Source organism: Trachemys scripta, chromosome 2, assembly GCF_013100865.1.
Source record: "Trachemys scripta elegans isolate TJP31775 chromosome 2, CAS_Tse_1.0, whole genome shotgun sequence".
Lineage (NCBI taxonomy): Eukaryota > Metazoa > Chordata > Testudines > Emydidae > Trachemys > Trachemys scripta.
In genome coordinates, this window is record NC_048299.1 from 276,717,283 (window position 1) to 276,736,615 (window position 19,333).

The 19,333-nt window shown below is 48.0% G+C and overlaps 1 protein-coding gene across 1 annotated transcript in view; it reads left to right on the forward strand.

Annotated features, from left to right (window-relative positions):
• ADGRB1 (adhesion G protein-coupled receptor B1) overlaps positions 1 to 19,333 on the forward strand; it is a gene marked incomplete in the record, with an annotated part of 371,095 nt that overhangs the window by 249,202 nt on the left and 102,560 nt on the right.

Sequence of the window (19,333 nt, forward strand, 5' to 3'; positions counted from 1 at the left end):
TTATTACATTTAATTTTTATTATTTAATAATAGATCAAACCCTCAGAAACCCTGAGTATCTGCTGACCCCATGCAGCATTCCTGGGAGGCAGTGGGAACTGCAGGGGCTTGGTACTGACAAGGATTTGATCCATGATAATAATTAATAGTGTAATATTCTTATCCCATTGATTTATTTTAATCTGTAACTCCTGGTGCCAGGTATGCAGCTGATGTTTTGCCGAGTGACGTTTGCAGCTCAAGGGTGGCACAGAGCAGCTGAAATATACATGGGAAAATCTCTGACTCTGAGCTGCAAATAAGGGACCTGATCCTGCACTTGGATCTGTGGGTTTGTGAGCAGGCCGTTTACTTCCCCATGGGCAGACACTTCCCCAGACAAGGAGCCCGTTGAAGTCACTTGGGCTCTGCACAATCACCGGGGAACAACTGCGCAGATCTCACTGCAGGGTCAGGGCCCTCGCTGGGAACAGAGACGTGGTCTCAGCTTTCTATTTATGGGGAAGGGAAGATAGTTCTGCCAAGTTTTACAGATAAGGAGTTATTCACTAATGCAATCTGGGAACAAGCACCAACAGGATGATACGAAGGGATGAAACATACGCAGAAGGGCCAAATCCTCAGCTGGTGTAACTTGCCATAACTCTCCTCTTTCCCTCCCCCAGAGGGGCCAGAGCAGAGGTGACTGGAAATTTGTTCAAGCTTGGCAACTTGATCCCCTGTCATAGTCAGGACCCTACTCAGACTGAGAGACATACAGGGTGCAGATTTGTGCTATATCTGTCTACCTAAGGTACTTATATGTCCCATAGTATCGGAGCCCCCCCCTGAATCTTTAATGTATTCATCCTCAACATCCCTGTGAAGCAAGGCAGTGCTATTATCCCTGTTGTACAGATGGGGAAACCGAGGCACAGAGTGGTTAAGGCCCAGATTTTTAAAGGGATTAGATGTTGCCGTGCTCAGCATCACTACACCTAACTGGTTTAGGAGACAAATCCCATTTTCAATAGGGATTTAGGCACCTAGGCACATGTCTGCAATGGGGAATTCTGCTGCATGATTCTATATTCATTTAAAAGGATGTTCATGATGCTGCATCCCATACATGGGGGAGCAGATGCCCTTTCCAGCTGAGGACCATGCAAGTTGGTGTAACTAGGAGCCTCCTTTTGTCTGCTGCCCCGTCATTGGCAGGCATTAAATGGGTGAAAGGATGTCCTTGTGCTAAGTGACAATAGGAAGCTCCCCTTTGGGTGACTTCTCTCCCGATCGCTCCAACATTCATCACTGCAGCAAAGATTAACGCCAGGGTGTGAAACACAGCTGACAGTTTAGCAGAAGATTGCACAGATGCTGCAGCATCTGTCTCCGTTTGGAACAAGCTGATTGGCTGGAAGGACAGGCATGCTGGGAGGTGGGGATGAAATTAGCATTCCGTGCTACCTAGAGAATTATTTGTAGTCCATGTTTCCAATGTGTATGATAAACTAGATAGAGGGATAAAGTAGAAGGAAAGGATGGATGGCTAGAGGCCACCGTGAGCCCACAAGGCCTGGTTCTCCATTTCCTTACACCTTGGGTAGTCATTTACTGCAGTGGGAAATGGTTTGAAAATGATCGAGAGCCTCTTACACTCCCTTTACTCGAGCACAGCTGGCTACACAAAGTGCTGAGAAGCAGAGAATCAGGCCCAGACTGGTTTGAATTAAATAAGTTGTCAGCTACAAGGCTGGGAAATGATTGCTCCATATTCAGCTGCTTTACCGTAGTGCAAAACATACGTGATCTCAAGTCAGAGGACACGGAAGAAAGACGAGGCACTGCATTAGGCAGCCCCTAGTTTCTGCTCCATCCATGTGGCTGATCAGATGTAATATTTCGGGTGCAAGTATGTCTTTCTTGCACATCTGTGGAGCACCTCCTTTCTGTTCGGTGGGACCCAGCTGTGGAGGAGTCCTCAGTGTAAACCCAGTGACAGCTTGCTAGCCCGTGCGAAACGAATTTGGTGGGTCTCAGTTCAGTTTGCCCAACCCTGCAACTGCCTCTGATTGGCAACCTTGATTGCTCACATCAGCAGAGATAGGCCCGGAGACTGAATGATCCTGTCACCTCCCGTCCTTCCAGGCCAGGCAGGGCTGTGGAAGATGTAGCTAAATACGATCCTGGGTTTTGATGCCTGGGGTTTAGCATGTCACTCAGCCAGAAAAGCTTCCGTCATGCAGGTTTAATCATTACAGAATACAGTTCCTGGGGGTGGGGCTTGGAGTTAAGGGGAACAAATTCAGCCTCAGAAAGATGTGGAGAAATTGGAGAGGGTCCAGAGAAGAGCAACAAGAATGATTAAAGGTCTTGAGAACATGACCTATGAAGGAAGGCTGAAAGAATTGGGTTTGTTTAGTTTGGAAAAGAGAAGACTGAGAGGGGACATGGTAGCAGTTTTCAGGTATCTAAAAGGGTGTCATAAGGAGGAGGGAGAAAACGTGTTCACCTTAGCCTCTAAGGATAGAACAAGAAGCAATGGGCTTAAACTGCAGCAAGGGAGGTTTAGGTTGGACATTAGGAGAAAGTTCCTGTCAGGGTGGTTAAACACTGGAATAAATTGCCTAGGGAGGTTGTGGAATCTCCATCTCTGGAGATATTTAAGAGTAGGTTAGATAAATGTCTATCAGGGATGGTCTAGACGGTATTTGGTCCTGCCATGCGGGCAGGGGACTGGACTCGATGACCTCTCGAGGTCCCTTCCAGTCCTAGAATCTGTGAATCTATGAATCTATGAAAAGCTCCGGCAGAAACCCCAAGAGTTGGCTGGCGTGGTGACACTGTCTGCTTTTCTGCAGGGGTGTTCTCCCTGAGGTGCAGGGGCCGGGCAAGTGAAGAGGGGTAAAATTAGCATCCCCGGAAGCCAGCGCTGGCTGCATCAGCACTAGTGCATCTGTCCCGTGCACCAGTCAGTCCGCCACAACACTACTGCATTTGGCTTCCCCCTGCATCACTAGTGCATCATTTTATCGGCCGTTATTCATAGAGGTTTCTAATCAATTGTGCTGATGTAAATCAGGAGAAACTCCATTAGTTCCCTGGCATTACACCAGGCGTAAGGGAGATTGGAATCAGCCCCCACTTTGAACCCTTCCAGTCCCACTGGGGTTTTTCTTTACATTTCAAGTGTCAGACATCAGGCACAGTCACAAATGCAGAATAACGATGAGGACAAGAAGCAATTCAGCAGTTCGGAGGCGAGACTCGAATGACCTTCCAGAACCGGAAACCAAAGCTTTATGAAACACAAATCGAAAAAGACAGTTTAAAGTGCCACGCGGAGTCGACCGTCCTGGCACCGTTGTGCTTCGCCCATGTGGGGAGTTTGTTTTGAGGATCACAGAGAACGAAAGGGGCACTGACAACACAGGAATATCCTCCGTACGATGAAGAAGAATCTCCGTGATCTGAACCTCCCTGCCTATAGCGCTGCTGCTGCATTTCCCTGTCCTTCTATCTCACAATTCCTTGCTGTCCCCCTTAGAATCATAGAATCATAGAATATCAGGGTTGGAGGGGACCTCAGGAGGTATCTAGTCCAATCCCCTGCTCAAAGCAGGGCCAATCCCCAACTAAATCATCCCAGCCAGGGCTTTGGCAAGCCTGACCTTAAAAACCTCTAAGGATGGGGATTCCACCACCTCCCTAGGGAACTCATTCCAGTGCTTCTCCACCCTCCTAGTGAAATAGTGTTTCCTAATATCCAACCTAGACCTCCCCCATGGCAAGTTGAGATCATTGCTCCTTGTTCTGTCACCTGCACCTCTGAGAACAGTCTAGATCCATCCTCTTTGGAACCCCCTTTCAGGTAGTTGAAAGCAGCTATCAAATCCCCCCTCAGTTTTCTCTTCTGCAGACTAAATAATCCCAGTTCCCTCAGCTTCTTCTCATAAATCATGTGCTCCAGACCCCTAATCATTTTTGTTGCCCTTCGCTGGACTCTTTCCAATTTTTCCACATCCTTCTTGTAGCGTGGGGCCCAAAACTGGACACAGTACTCCAGATGAGGCCTCACCAATGCCCATATTCACCCATAGCCCCATCCAAGGCCTTCTGGGGTCCATGGGAGTTCACCCATTTACTTTGCTAGGGTTTGGATGAGCCCAGGAGGTTCTGATTATTGCTTTTTCAGTAACCAGACTAACGCTCCCTCTGACTGCAGAAAATGCTGGTTGTGTGCTCTGTCGGACTATACCGAGCAAGCGGATATATCAGCCAGAAGAGAACAGTTCTTGGAATGGTCCAAACAAAGATTGAAAGGACTTTATATCACCAGGGAGGCTGTATCAATATGTTAGAAAGCCAGTGTGAGATCGCTTGTCTTTTTTAAAAAACAAAAGCAGTAAATAAAAAAGCTCTCCCACCCCGTAGCCCCATCCTAGGTTTCCCAAAAGTAAGACAGGGTGTCTGTTGGACGTTCCATTACAAGACACAATTTTGCTGCTCTAAAAGAGATGCCAGTTCTGGGGAAAGTAGAATCCCCTTGAGCAGTTTGCAGTACGGGGCCTCTGACACAGTTGAACCTTTCTGATTTCAGGGATAATATGTACATAATAGTTAGATTGTTGCACTATGTAGGGCTAGATTTTCCAAGCAGACTCAACCCGGCCTGCGATTTTGCACATGCTCGTTTTTGTGCACTTGCGTTGTTTACGTAGGAACAGAGGGACATAGGTTTTGCCAGACTGGATCAGACCAATGGCCCATCTACTCCAGTGCCCTGAATCTGACACTGACCAGCACTAGACGCTTCAAGGGAAGGTACAAGGAACTCTGAAGTAGGCAGATTTCCCAGAGTTTGGATGTGACCCATTACACCATCCAGGGCTGAAGAGCATCTCTGCTTTCTAGATCCAGTTGCCATTGATTTGAAGCTACAGTGGCTATAGCACCTTGTTCTCCCATTTTCACAGCTCTCTGCTCCCTGCAAGGCCCAGCTGCCATAGAAATTTTCCCTTTAATGAGTCCCCTTGCTCCACCTTTAATCCCCATCCGAAACTGCAAACTATTGAGCGAGCATGACTGGAGGAGTTCTCGGGTCCAGGCGTGGGTGCACCCCGATCCAGTTGCATCTCTGAAGACTTCATTCTTGGGAGATTTCCATGGATTTTGCCTCTCAGCCACTTGTGCCTTTAAAGAACTGCATCCCCCTCTCAGTTACGGTTAATCTTTAATCCAGCATCTTCATCTTTGCCTGCAGCACCTTAGGTTGGCTTTTTGATTTAATTTCTTTACCCGTCTTCCCCCGCCCACTGGCCCCGCTCTCATTTGCTTGATTCATTTTATCTTGTCTCTTTATTGTGTAGTCTTGCACTAAGCCATTTAAAGCTTGTGATTTAGGTTTCTGGGAAACAGTACTACCTGGAGGAACTAGTGCTGATTGGTCCAGTGCTCTTACTGACCCACTCCTTGGGTCATGTGTAGTCTTTGAATCAGGGACTGGGTCTTATTAATATTTGCTTTGCAATAGCACCCAGAGGCCTATGCTAAGTTCCGGGGCCCATTGTGGTAGGTGCTGTACATACATCTAGTAAGAGACAGTCCATGCCTGAATGACTGTATGGTTTAAATAGACTTGACACTAAAGGGGTGAGGAAAAGGAAAGATTGCTATGCCCTTGTTACAGGTGGGGAACTGAGGCACAGAGTGATTAAGTGACTTACCAAAGGTCACCCAGCAATTCTGTGGCAGAGCCAGGAACTGAACCCAGGTCTCCTGAGTCCCAGTCCAGTACCTTAACCAATAAGCCCTTGAGTAGAGATAGCCTACATTCCTGGCCCTTTAACAATTCCTCTTCTCCTGCAGGAAGGGGGCATTATGTTTTTTTGACAGGAGCTCAATGTCTTTCAATGGCATGCACCATGCAGAACTTGAAATCTTCCAGCTGGGTGGGCATAATTCTAAAGGGGCAGGCCTGTACTTGTAGAAGAGTCCTTCTCTCTAACCTCTATGATTAGCTGTACGTATTAAGCATTAACAACAATGTGATGATACTTGTGTCGTTTTTCTGGTGCCAGCTAACTATCCTTGTATGATGAGCTCTACTGTAAGTGGGGAGTCACTGGTACCATCAGCTTGTATCACTGCTCCCGCTGAAGAGCGGGATTTCCCTGCAATCTAATGAATACTTAGAATGCTGGCATTATCCAGCCCGCCAAATGTATTCCGAATAGGACCTTAATCCATCGATCTGTCAGTCTAATCCAGGAGCGGGCAAACTTTTTGGCCTGAGGGCCACATCGGGTTTCTGAAATTGTATAGAGGGCCAGTTAGGGGAGGCTGTGTCTCCCAAAACAGCCAGGCGTGGCCCAGCCGCTGCCCCCTATCTGTCCCCCCCCCCCCCCCCCCCCCCCGCGGCCCCCCCGGGCCTCCTGCCCCATCCACCCCCCCCGTTCCCTGTCCCCTGATGGCCCCCCCCGGGATCCCAGCCCCATCCACCCAGACCCGGACCCCCGCCCCTGACTGCCCCCTGCCGCCCCATCCAGCCTCCCTTCTCCTTCCTGACTGCCCCCCCGGAACCCCTGTCCCCATTCAACCCCCCTGTTCCCTGCCCTCTGACCACCCTGATCCCTATCCACACCCCTGTCTCCTGTCCATCATCCCAAACTCCCCTGCCCTCTATCCACACCCCCCCACTTCTCCCTGCCCCCTGCCACTGTACCGCGCTGCCTGGAGCACCGGTGGCTGGCGGCGCTACAGCCGTGCTGCCCAGAGCACCAGGACAAGCAGCCGCGCCGCCTGACTGGAGCCAGCCATGCCACTGTGCAGCACAGAGCACCAGGTCAGGCCAGGCTCTGCAGCTGCGCTGCCCCAGGAGCTCACAGCCCCACTGCCCAGAGCATTGCGCCGGCGGTGGAGCGAGCTGAGGCCACGGGGGAGGGGAAACAGCAGGGGAGGGGCTGGGGGCAGCCTCCTGGGCCAGAAGCTCAGGGGCTGGGCAGGAGGGTCCCGTGGGCCGGATGTGGCCCGCGGGCCGTAGTTTGCCCACCTCTGGTCTAATCTATCTGTCTAGCTATTTGCCCATCATCACTGTATTATCGGAGGCCCAGATCCTCAAAGACATTTAGGTACCTAACTCCCATTGATTTAGTTCCTTTGTACAGTTGTTGTTAACCAAAGTTTGGGTTGCCCAGGTGTTCAATGCTCTTTGCCATGTTGTCCCTTTTTGGGGGCGGGGGGATGGGTGCACCAGTGAAGCCGTTGGCCAGTTTCACTATTCATCCCAAACATGATTTCCCCAGAGATTCGGGACGTCCACCAGGACCTTCTTATCAATGTGGTCTGTAATGCGTATGCTGCTTGTCTGACTATATCTTAATTTTTCCAACAGAGCACTTTCTCTAGAAGCTTTTAATGCAAGTGCTTCAGGGCTGGTTTTCATAACTAGGATGCGCCCTGTCTTGGAGCTTACATTATGAAGAAAACTTTTCTAAAGCTCCGGAAGCCTGAGCTCTGGAAGGTTCTCAGGATGACCAGCTGTGTGATGGGAGAGTGAGAAGTGTCTTTAGGAGAATGTCAGGAAATGATGTGCTCTTTTCTGCAGCTGAAGGAGAGGATAGCTATGGAGAACAGTGATCCATCATGGTTATTCCTAGCACCAAAGAGGCTGTGTTTAGGATATGTCCGTGAAGTACCTCCCACAATCCTTTCTAGATTAATGTGTGGGCCATATTCTGCTTCACATGCTAATTGAGAAATTAGAAGTGAAAAGCCTGTGTAAGATCTGGGAGCGCTAGGTTAAATTTGCCACTGGGACTTGCTTTCATTCTGTTCGTGCTAAGGGCACTTCTGAGAGTGCCCTGCGATGCTGCGTAGTGAGTGGTCGGGAGGCTGTTCAGGGAAGTCCTGTTGCTGTCCTTGTTTTGCAGCCCCTACTGCCATGTGCAGGTGCAAACTGTATCGTTTGGGACCTCAGAGCAACTGCCTCGGCATAGACAGACCCGGCATCTAGAAGATCTGCTCTGTTGAGATAACAGCCAGGAATGGCATATTGAAGTAGGATGGAGGCAGATCGATCACACTCTGATCTTCTCATTTGTCTGAGAGGGGCCCTAGATGTCCCAGTTGGAGAAGCTCCACTGACCTGTGTGAATATCTTGTCCATTCCCTGGAGGCCAGGGCCAATGGTGCCCTACAGCCCGTTCCCCAGTGCTTTGCTCAGTCTAGTTTTCGGTGTCTCAAGGAATAACTGTAATTCCCTTACAATGGTGCTTCCAACTCTTCCCTTGGGAAACTATTCTACAGCCTAATACATTGTGGCTCAGATTTTCTGCTTTAGGGCTCACAGTGGCCCTAAAAGTATTGTAGCTAACCACAGGAGGATCGTCCCAGTCCAGGGGTGAAGAGCTGGCATAACCACTCCTACGCTTCCTCCTTCCTGCAGCCAGTTATGGGGTTGTGGCTGGGCTTCCTTACTCCTCTGTGGTTCCTAGCTGCCGTATTGTCTCCTTGCAGTCATGGGCAGCCAGCATAAGACAGAGAAGAGGTTAGGAGGCTGGAGTGCTTCACAGCCCGTCCAGGATGGGTGGTACACTCAATGGTCTCCTCTGGGAATTATCCAGTGGACAGGCATAATGGAGACGATGTGCAGTGTGCCAACTTGGGGGATTTTATTGAGAGTCTCAACGTATGTGGTGTTTTTTTGTTCAAGCCCCAGTTCCTGGAGTCATGTGTTTTATGGGAGAATTTCCATTTTCATGAGTTTCTACCCCTCATGGCTACAGAGAAGAGCTTGAAAGTGTAATCCTTAAAGGCTAAAAATCAAAAGGCAAATCCAAAGAATTCCCGTCATGTTGGGTTTTTTTTAAATCCCATGCTTTTTAGGGCAACTTCATGATTTTGTTGTGGTCCAACTCCTGATTTTTGAGCATGTGGGTTGGCAAGACTCCAAATGTGGAATAAATCAACAGAGATATTATTTTATTAATATTATTCATTATTTTTCATGTGGGAGCCCCTAGGAGCCCAAGACACGGACCACGACCCCATTGTGCTAGGGGTTGTACAAGATTTGAGTTTCAGGCTTTATAATATATATACACCGCATTGATGTAGAGCACATATATAGGGATTAATAATTAGCCCCGTGCTCTGGATTTTTGCGGGCATTTTCAACTCAGAACTGGGCTGGGGGAAAAGGCCACTGCTGCTTGGGAAGTTGCGTTTCCTCTCAAGTGGAATGTGCTGGCCTTCTGATGGGAGTCATTATGGCTCAGCGTCAGCTGTATTTATGGTGTCTGAAAAGATTATCTCCAGATAATCTTACGGGTATTTAGCCAGCCATATGCTTTATTTTGATGGCAACATGCGTTTCTTTGTGCATTTAACATTGTTTATGTTAATTAAGGTTTCAGACTGGAAGCTGCATATGGGCTCTTTCGTTTCTCTGTGGCTAATTTGCAGAGAGTAAGTAACCTTGTCCTTTGTGCAATGCTTCAATTCAGTTAGACATGATTCACAGCTGGGAGAAGGCCTCACTTTTAACCTTCTTACTACTTCCTCCCCCCACAAAAAATTTCCCGTATGCCTGATAATTCCTGAGTTGATTCTCAGGTCAGCAGTGCCTTTATTTTATTTGTTTCAAATCTGAAGCAAATCAGCCAAGCTGATTTCGAACGATAAGCCTCTGAAAAAATATTATCTTTCCTCGGGATTCACTTTCTGTGCCCGGACTAAGTGGATCGATAGTTGTCTTTTAAAAAAAGAGTTAATTTAATAATAGGTGCTAATCTAATAATAGGTTCTTCCCTATCAGCATAGAGTTGTTTTTTTCAGTGCCAAATATGTGCTGCAGAGAGTGGTGTGAGAATAGAGTTTTAAGCCAAAGATAGGTAGAAGCAGCTGCAGTTGGATGAAATTCAGGGATCCAGCACAAAGCTTACCTCCCAGTTAAATCCCACTTTAAGCCCTGTGTTGGGTAATACCCTGGTGCTGAAGAGTATTTCTGATTGGAGGAAGAACTTCCCGGTTCACAAAGAACATTTGACTTTGTGAAATGTGGTCCTTGGACCTAAGATAATACAGTGGGGGTGGATGTAGCTGTGTTGTCCTGGCTGGACACTTTCATAGCAGAGATGACTCTGTGACTCAGTGTTACCATCTGTAAAATGGGGCTAGTGATATTTACTCCTTTTGTAAAGCTCTTTGAGACCTATAGATGACAAGTGAAAGCTAGGTATTGGGCTGGATAATCCGCTTCCTTGACTTCAGTAGATTTATGCCAATTACACCTGCTGGCAGAATATTTAGAGATTCAGGACAGTGGCTGGCTTTTGGGGACTGGCCCCGGGATGAATCATCTTTCAGTTCTAGAGCCCAATTCTCCTCTCAGTTACATCGATTTACATTGAAGCTGACTTCAGTGCAGCCCTCTGGATTTAAATTAATGTTACTGGGAGCAAATCTGGCCCCAAACCACTGGATCAATCAGTGAAAGTCATTACTGTCTGTTGGGTGTTTAGTGGCTTGTGTGATAAAGCTTGTTAGCCTGGGGGCCTCGTTCTGGTTCCTGAGGGGAAATTTTGCCCAAACCACTCTTGACATTATGGGTGTCAATTTTAGTTGACCCTGGAATTTGGATCAGAAAGTTCAGTACTTTCAGAGTGTTTGAAATCAGAGGTTGATTTTGGCTCCTTTCCACTTTAAAGTGTAATTTGTTTTCATTTGTAAGCATGCAGAATTCTCTGTCACTGGTTCAGGATTCTAATTAGATATTTTCATCCTGTATTTTTCCTGAAAGAAAGTAGGAAAGGAAGAAAGCTTTTCCTTGCACCTTTCCCCAGGACTCTTTAACCTCCTTAGCCAACTATGAGGTCCCGGAGAAACTGTGGCCAGAACTCACTCGTCAAGACAAAATGAATTTTATTCCAAGCCAGTTGTACAAAGGCAGCCCCGTTCGCACTTCCAGAGTGTTCAGAAGGAGCTTTGCAATGGCCTTTTGCTGGAAATGAAAATTGCTTTGGGAATCCTGCAAAAGGGATTAACTGTGACTCGGTTTCCAGCTCTCCAAATTAATAATCAAGCCGCTAGATGGATCCCAGCCAAGCACTTGACTGACCTGTCAGTTTGGTAGGGAGGGAGAAAAAAAGCCCCTGTGAATCAGGAAGTATTTATATATTATTTAAGCCTTAAGTATGTGCTCCATTGTTTTAAAGCTTCTTTCTGTTCCATGCCTGTTCCTACAACAAAGCCCTTAATTTGCTATTAATCACTGTTCAGGAAGGTCCTTAAGCATGTGCTTAACTCCCATGGAAGTCTATGGGACTACGTCCTTAATTGCTTTCCTGAATCACATTCTTGGTGTTTACACCCATCATGAAAACCTACAGCCAAACTTTTCTCTCGTGGAATGGGCTAGGTCTGAATTTGAACCCACGGACCTTAGAGATGGAATAAACCTCTCAGGTGTCCTAATGCTTCCAGCACCCACTGATGTAGTCTCAAGTTTAGTTTTGGGGCTGCCACCTCTCCGCTTTGGCTAGGCCACAGTCTGTTAGATCTCACTATTAGGAAGAATTTTCCTGATATCCCCATCTATTTCCTCTTATTTTCCCTTATTTCACCTCTAATTAATTCCTCTTTGTCCTTGGGATTCACAGGTTTTAATATTTATAGATAACGCTCATGAACCCCCTTCCTGTTCCTTACAGCTATGAGCGTGTGGCTTTCTGTCACGGACCTAGGGGTACCCACGTGCAGAATCAAAGGTTTCACGGAGGACTCATCCTCTCCACCCACTTGAGTACCCCACCTCCTCTGATGCCCTTTGTTTTCGTTTTTGGCTGATTTTCTTCTGGTTTTGAAAGGGTTAAATGAAACCCAATACATCCCTGGGAAATTATCAATAAATAAATTAAATCAACCAGTCAATAAATAGCCCAAATGAAGAGCCTTACTGATGAGGTACAGTAAATGATACCTGCACATGCACACATCACTTATAGGCTCTTGTCACGTGGTATGCTTGCCGCTCGGGCATCTCCTTGGGGCCGCATCAGGGGATTAGCTCCACATCAGGGGTCCGACACCCCTTTCTTGGCCCAGTGGCCTTCCTTTCCCTAGGTCTCGGGGCGCTCCTTCTTTGTGACTTAGCCTTCTGGCCAGGTCACTATAGTCCTCCCCTTTCAGGGGACCAAATCCCACTGGACAACCATCCTAGGCAGCCTGTGCTCCACTGCCTGGTCTGTGCCACTTTCCCAATGGCTGGGGGATGCCTGGGCCCACCCACTACTCTGGGTTCCTGTCCAGGGACCCTCTTTCTGGCAACTGTGGTTTGCTTTCCCTCGGACCCTGTTGCTTTTTCCTGAGACTCTTTCCTATAGTTTCTGGCTCCCCCACTCTGGTTGTACCAGCTCAAACGCCTTCCTCCCAGGGAGTAACTGCAGACTACTGAACTCCGTAGCATCAAACACCCCTCCTTACCCCCAGGGGGTGACTGCAGCCCACTTCTCCTGCAGCCCCTTTCGGCTGTCAACTTACTGGCTTTATACCCACCCCTCCTGTTCCTTCCCAGCTGGGCTCCATCTTCAATCAGGCCTTCAATCCTTGGCTCTTCCCAGGTGCAGCCTATCCAGTTAACTATCCTAAGTTACCAGCTCTGCCTTGTGTGGGGTGGACACCCCATCACACCCCTGTTCAAACACCCACTGAAGTCCATGGAAAACCTCCCTTGGGCTTCTGTGTGCTTTGGATCCGGCTCGTAACGAAGTCATTCCTTACTCATAGTAATACCCCCCCGAGCAGAGGCTTATTCTAAACAGAGCTGCAATGTGCACTGGACAAACAATTTGGGACCTTCATTCTATGCTGAACTAAGTGGAGTTTGCTAATCTGAATTGGCTAGACCCTACATCTTACAGTCTCTGACTTAGGCAAAACTCCCACTGATCCAATGGGTGAATGGCCCTGATGGAGACTGTCCTTGTCCAGAGTCCCATTGCAGTCACAAAGCCAGAGTCCTAATGGGAATTTTGCATGGGTGAGATGGCACAAGCTAGCCCATTTAGTGGCTTCCACTCTCTATTGTTTGCAGTCTACAACATTAACACTCTCCGTGGTGCTGGGCGAGTCCCCACAGCATGGTCAACCACAAGCATTCAACAGTCATGAGTCAGGCTCCCCAAAATCATGAGACTGGCTTCAAAATCAGGAGATATTAAAATAATACGTTTTGGTTTTAGTTTGTCTACTGGGTTTCTGAGCTGTTAGGTCACACTTGGGTCATGTTTTGTAGGCTTTTCTTTGCAACCACAAGGGCTAGAAACTTAAAAAAAAATACTGAATGCTGAGATTCACCCATAAATCATTTGACTCTAGGAGCTGGGGCTTGAATGCAAATACTAAATTTTGCAAGCTTTGCCAAAAAATTGCAAGAATTGGCAATGCTGGACTGAACTGCACTTGTTTCAGTTTATCCTCCTGTAAAATGGGGATAATAATATGTCCTATCCTACCTTGCTGTGTGTGTTGTGTGGACTGAGTCATTTGTGGGTAAATCCATTCTTAGACAGAGGTTCAGCACAAGGGTCTTTGAGCTCACATGGGAGTAAAGTGCTGACCAAGCCTTTGGGTTTAAGTGCTCTAGTCTTGCCCTGGTCCTGTGCTCTGGATCTGACTTTGGGTCATTTTGCAAAGTGCTTTGAAGACAGAACGCTCTGTAGAGGAGCATGTGATTACTGCTGGGGGAATTGGCCATTTTTTCATATCACCCCAAATGTTCTTTTAACAGCACGACTGTTCTCCCCAAGCCATGTTAAAGACATGCTGAAGGATTAAAACCAGAGTAATAGAGATGAGGGAAAGGATAAGGGAAGGAGAGGCATTGTTTGTGCTGAGGAGTTTAAAACCAAGGGGTCGAACTAGCATCCTGTAGGATGAATTCAGTACTTTAAGAGGATCGAGATGTTTAATCAGTGATCTTTGATATTAGGGGGCCACATTCTCAGTAGTTGTAAATTGACATTACTCCACTTACTTCAGTGGACTATGCCGATGTACATCAGCTGAACATCTGACCCAGGATATCCCACACCGCCCCTTTGGTAATTTATAGTGGCTTTTAATATAAGAGCTATATGGCTTTGATCCAATGCACATTGAACTCAATGGGATTCTCTCCAGTGATTTCAGTGGACATTGGATCATGTCCTATAAGAGCAAAGCATGGTTATTATAAAATGTGTCCTTTCCTGCATCCCACTATGTGCTTTAAATGTATGAGTTGCTTTGCTGTGTCTAGAAATAGGGATGGGAACAGTGCAGGAGTGTTTGGATCTGATGTTTCAGCTTGACCCAGTAGAGATGAACAGCCCAGATCCATACCCACTTTGTTTTGAAGCTTGGAGGTAACTGGAGCTGGGATTTGGGGCCAGGTCTATCACTAACACAAATGTATCCATTCAGTTGTTAAGTGCAAACAGAATAAAGTCCAAACCAGTAATATATATGTGGGTTTTAAAATGGCCAATTTCATAAAGCTCAAAACAGTAACAAACCAAATCAGTTGAGAGAAATAATGTAAACAGAAAAATGTGATTGATAATTGGGAATTTTTAAAGAACATTTTACTAGATGCCACAATTGAGAACAAAGGCTGCATTGGTTAAAAAACCAATTTGGTTTAGAGGTGAAGTGAAAGCAGTTTTAAGTGGAAGTTGATAGAAATGAATATAAATCAGATGCTAGGAACTGTAGAAAATTGATAAGGGAAGCAGCCATGAGAATGATTAAAGGATTTGAAAACTTGCCTTTATAGTGAAAGATTAAAAGAGCTCAATCTGTTTATCTTAACAAAGAGGTTAGGGGGTGACTTGATCATAGTTTATAAGCACCTACACAAGGAACAGCAATTTGATAATAGAGGGTTCTTCTAGCAGAAAGAGGTATAACAAGATCTAATGGCTGGAAGCTGAAGCTAGTCAAATTCAGATTAGAACTAAGGTGCAACTTCTTTTTAAGAAGAGAGGGTAATTAACTATTTGAATAACTTACCAAGGGTTATGGTGGATTCTCTAGGACTGGCAATTTTTAAATCAAGATAGGATGTTTTTCTACAAGATCTACTTTAGTTCAAACAGAAATTAATTTAGGGCAGTTCTTTGGTCTGTGTTATGCAGAAGATCAGACTAGATGATCTGCAGAAAAGGACCTGGGGAATACAGTGGATGAGAAGCTGGATATGCGTCAACAGTGTGCCCTTGTTGCCAAGCTAATGGCATATTGGGCTGCATTAGTAGGAGCATTGCCAGCAGATCGAGGGAAGTGATTATTCCCCTCTATTCGGCACTGGTGAGGCCACATCTGGAGTACTGTCTCCAGTTTTAGGCTCCCCACTACAGAAAGGATGTGGACAAATTGGAGAGAGTCCAGCGGAGGGCAACAAAAATGATCAGGGGGCTGGAGCACATGACTTATGAGGAGCGGCTGAGGGAACTGGGATTGTTTAGTCTGCAGAAGAGAAGAGTTGGGGGGATTTGATAGCAGCCTTCAACTACCTGAAGGGGGGTTCCAAAGAGGATGGAGCTCGGCTGTTCTCAGTGGTGGCAGGTGGCCGAACAAGGAGCAATGGTCTCAAGTTGCAGTGGGGGAGGTCTAGGTTGGATATTAGGAAACACTATTTCACTAGGAGGGTGGTGAAGCACTGGAATGGGTTACCTAGGGAGGTGGTGAAATCTCCATCCTTAGAGGTTTTTAAGGCCTGGCTTGACAAAGCCCTGGCTGGGATGATTTAGTTGGGGTTGCTTTGAGCAGGGGGTTGGACTAGATGACCTCCTGAGGTCTCTTCCAACCCTAATCGTCTATGATTCTATGAATGGTCCCTTTTGGTTTTATAATCTATGAATCTATCTACACCAACATCATGTACACTCCCTCTCTGTCTGTCAATGGCCATTTGGGAATGGAATGGACTCTTAATTCCACATTGCTACAAAGTGCCCAGCGACTGCTATACTCAGCACTGTGATATATATCTTCTTTTAACCAGGTGACAATGAACTTTGGCTGTTTGCCTGACCCTTCAGCCCTTATTTGCATTATGAAATGTGACTGTTACTGTCCTCCATCCTGTGGCATCGCTTCCTCATCACTGCTCTTCCTGCATTCCAGTCTCCTGTGCTTTCTTCCGTCTCCATCATGCTATCTCCACCTGCTACGCTTGATCTGGCTGGAAGAAGCCATTTTATTTTGCTTCTTCAAGGGTATTTTGGTTTGCAGGCGATACAGAGGAAGGTGTAGTTCTTAACCTCTCCCAAGCTGCCCTTTGGATTCAGTATCAGAGGGGGCTATTTAAGCTCCTTGATTCTGCTTCATTCTGTTCATACTCTGACCTTTGCATTTCAGTTTCAGCTGTTACCCTTTTCTCTGCTCTTCCTCTGAAACCAAGGCCCAGATTTTGCCTGCCCACGGATCAGGCAGAAGGAGGTTACACTCTGTGACACAGGGAGAGAGTTGCTGTGTCGTAGGAGTGGTACAGACCTCTTGAGCTACGGACAGCCTGAATCCTGCAAGGAGCTCCCACAGATCAAGGGGCATCTGCCAAAGGCAAGGGCATCTGTGCAGAAGCTCAGTCCGTCTGGTATACGCCCTGGGCTCCATAGCGGCATGGCTCCATCTGGACTGCCTGTGGTTCTTCTGGCACTCTTCACTAGCTCTCTCCTCAGAGGATGGCTGATTGTGCAAAGAGAGCATCCCAGAGCTGGAGTGTGGCATTAATTCTCACAGCTATTTCCCTGTGATACTGCCGCTATGCCCTTCCCTTTGCTCTGATGGAGCCCGGAGAGTTTGCACATAGACTCATCCCACCCAGCGTCCAACAGTTCCCATTGTTTTTACCCCTTCCACGAAAGCAGCAGGAGGGGATGATCTGGCCCTCACAGTGGGCGCATTAGAGCTGTGGGACTCTGTGACGCTTTGCATGGAGTTTCCCCATTTACCTAAAAAAAAAAAAACTATTAAAAAGCGACATGAATCGTTAACTCAATGCCTCTCTTTTCCCATCTCCCGAGCTTGGTTTCAGACGGGTGAGGCAATGGTTGAATGTTTATTGAGATGACGGATGGTTAACTCTCAGCTCATATCGTTTGGTCTCATTTATCCCGGCTTTTGGTAGCCGTGCCTTTTGGGGAATGGCTCCTTGACGTTTGAGTCGTGCGTAGGTGATGGCTGCCATCTTGGCCAACACGCCTGCGAAGGAACCGGGGATCGCTAAAAACAAGAGCTGTTGCAACTTGAGCTGAAGAGCCAAGGTTTTGTAACTGGGGCTGTAACAGCGCCTGCCCTCTGTGGGTTGGCACAGAGGGGGACCTGGAATGCACACTGACCACTGGGCAACTCTTTCACACGTGTTAACAAACAGGATTGAAAATTCTAGCACTGATGATGCCACACAAAGGTTTGGAGCAGGGCACAAATGTGGTGTTTAACCTGAGGCTGCAGTAAAATGACGAGCAGCACACATTTATATCCTGGTCATGCTAGAGTGCACAAGTGTGTTAATGAACATGGGGGATAATTCTCAGTTTCTCCTCTCAGCCTTTGCCTGTCTTGTCCATTTAGGTTGGAAGCAGTTCAGGTCAGGCACTGTCTCTTGCAATGTGTTTATACAGCGCGGAGCACAATGCGGTGCTGATCTCGGTCGAAGCTTCTCCTTGTTAAGAGGAACAATAATTCAACATGCTCTCAGTTGCCAGGCAGAGCTAGACTGTATCTAGGATATTTCTGGGGTGTGTGACTAGGGCTATGTCTACACAGCAAGGAAAAACCCGTGGCTGGCCTGTTTCATTGCTGTGTTGGCTAAGGTTTCTGGATTGGGGCTGGAGCCCGAGCTCTGGGACCCTCCCACCTCGCAGTGTCCTACAGCCCGGGGCTGCAGCCTGAGCCCAGATATCGACACAGCAAATGAAAAAGCCCCGCTGCCCAAGCCCCACAAGCCCGAGTTGGGTGGCTCATGTCTGGGCATACCCCTAGAGTAACTTGGTGGAGGTGGAGCAAGGGAAGGATCCGACTGTATTCCACGGAGAAGGTTCGGACAGTGAGATACGTTAGGCTGTGAATCCCATTGCCTGGGACCTGTACAACCAGCCCACACAGAGCACTGGAGAATCCTACTCCGGCAGGTCTTTTCCATCCCTCCTGGTTCTGCTGGCTGTTGGAGCAAGGAGGCAGGGGGCTGGGGCTGAGATGTGGCACTTAGCTTGAGGCAGCACATGCTGTGGGCATGATGGAGCAGTTCCAGGGAGAGTGGAGGGGGTCCCACGTTCCGGGCTACCTGGCAGCGTCCCCAAACACAGGGAACTTCTCCTTCCCTCTAATCCCCACTGGGACAGATGTTGCTGACCCCAGGTTACTTTTACTGATGCCTAAGAGGCACTTTTTCATACCCAAGAGACTCTGCCCTCTCTCCCAGCTTCTTTCCCCTTCTCCCACACCTGGTCACTTTCCTCCCACCCCCATCCCCGAGCAGCAGCAGGCTCCCTCAGCCAGCCCCAAGCCAAAGGAGATTAGCCCCGGCCGCTTGCCTTGGAGGAATGACTTTAAAAAAAACCCTTCTACTACGCCTGTCCCTCTGTGCATCATGCACGGATGCCCCAGGGTGTTTCTCCACCTTCAGGTCCTCTTGTGCTCTCTCTTCCCCAGCCGCCCTGCACCTGTGTCAGCTCACAGGGTCCGTATCCCTGGGTCCCACTCCCTGTTTCCTGTGTCCTTTGCAGGATAGGTGAGATTTGTGCCTCAGTAGTCCTCTCTGATCACCCCTCCCGGAGTCCCGCTGCTCCCAGATCTGGGGAGGTTGGGGTGGGCTCTGGGGTGGGCCACACAGCCTGTCTTGACAGTGGGGGGAACAGATGGGAGCGAGAACAGAACGGTATCAGGACAGGAGCTACTCTGCGGCTTTCCATAGGGATAGGAAGGGGAAGGGAAGGAGCAGGGAGTCCTGTGCTGGAATGGAGGATGGGGGGTTGTGCGAGTTTAGAAAGGGAGGGGAACTGTGTGTGCTGGGATGTGGGATGGGAGCTGTGGGAGAGGGGAGCTGTGTGTGCTGTGTTGAAGGAGGGTAGTTGTGTATGCTGGCATAATTAGGGGAGCTGTGTGCTGGGATGGGGGAGATGATGCGGGAGGGGAGCTGTGTGCTAGGATGGTGTGATGCTGGGGGAGGGGAGCTGTGTCCTGATATGGGGGTATTGCTGGGGGAGGGGAGCTGTGTCCTGGGGTGTGGGTGATGCTGAGGGAGGGGAGTTGTGTCCTGATGTGGGGGTATTGCTGGGGGAGGGGAGCTGTGTCCTGGGATGGGGGAGGG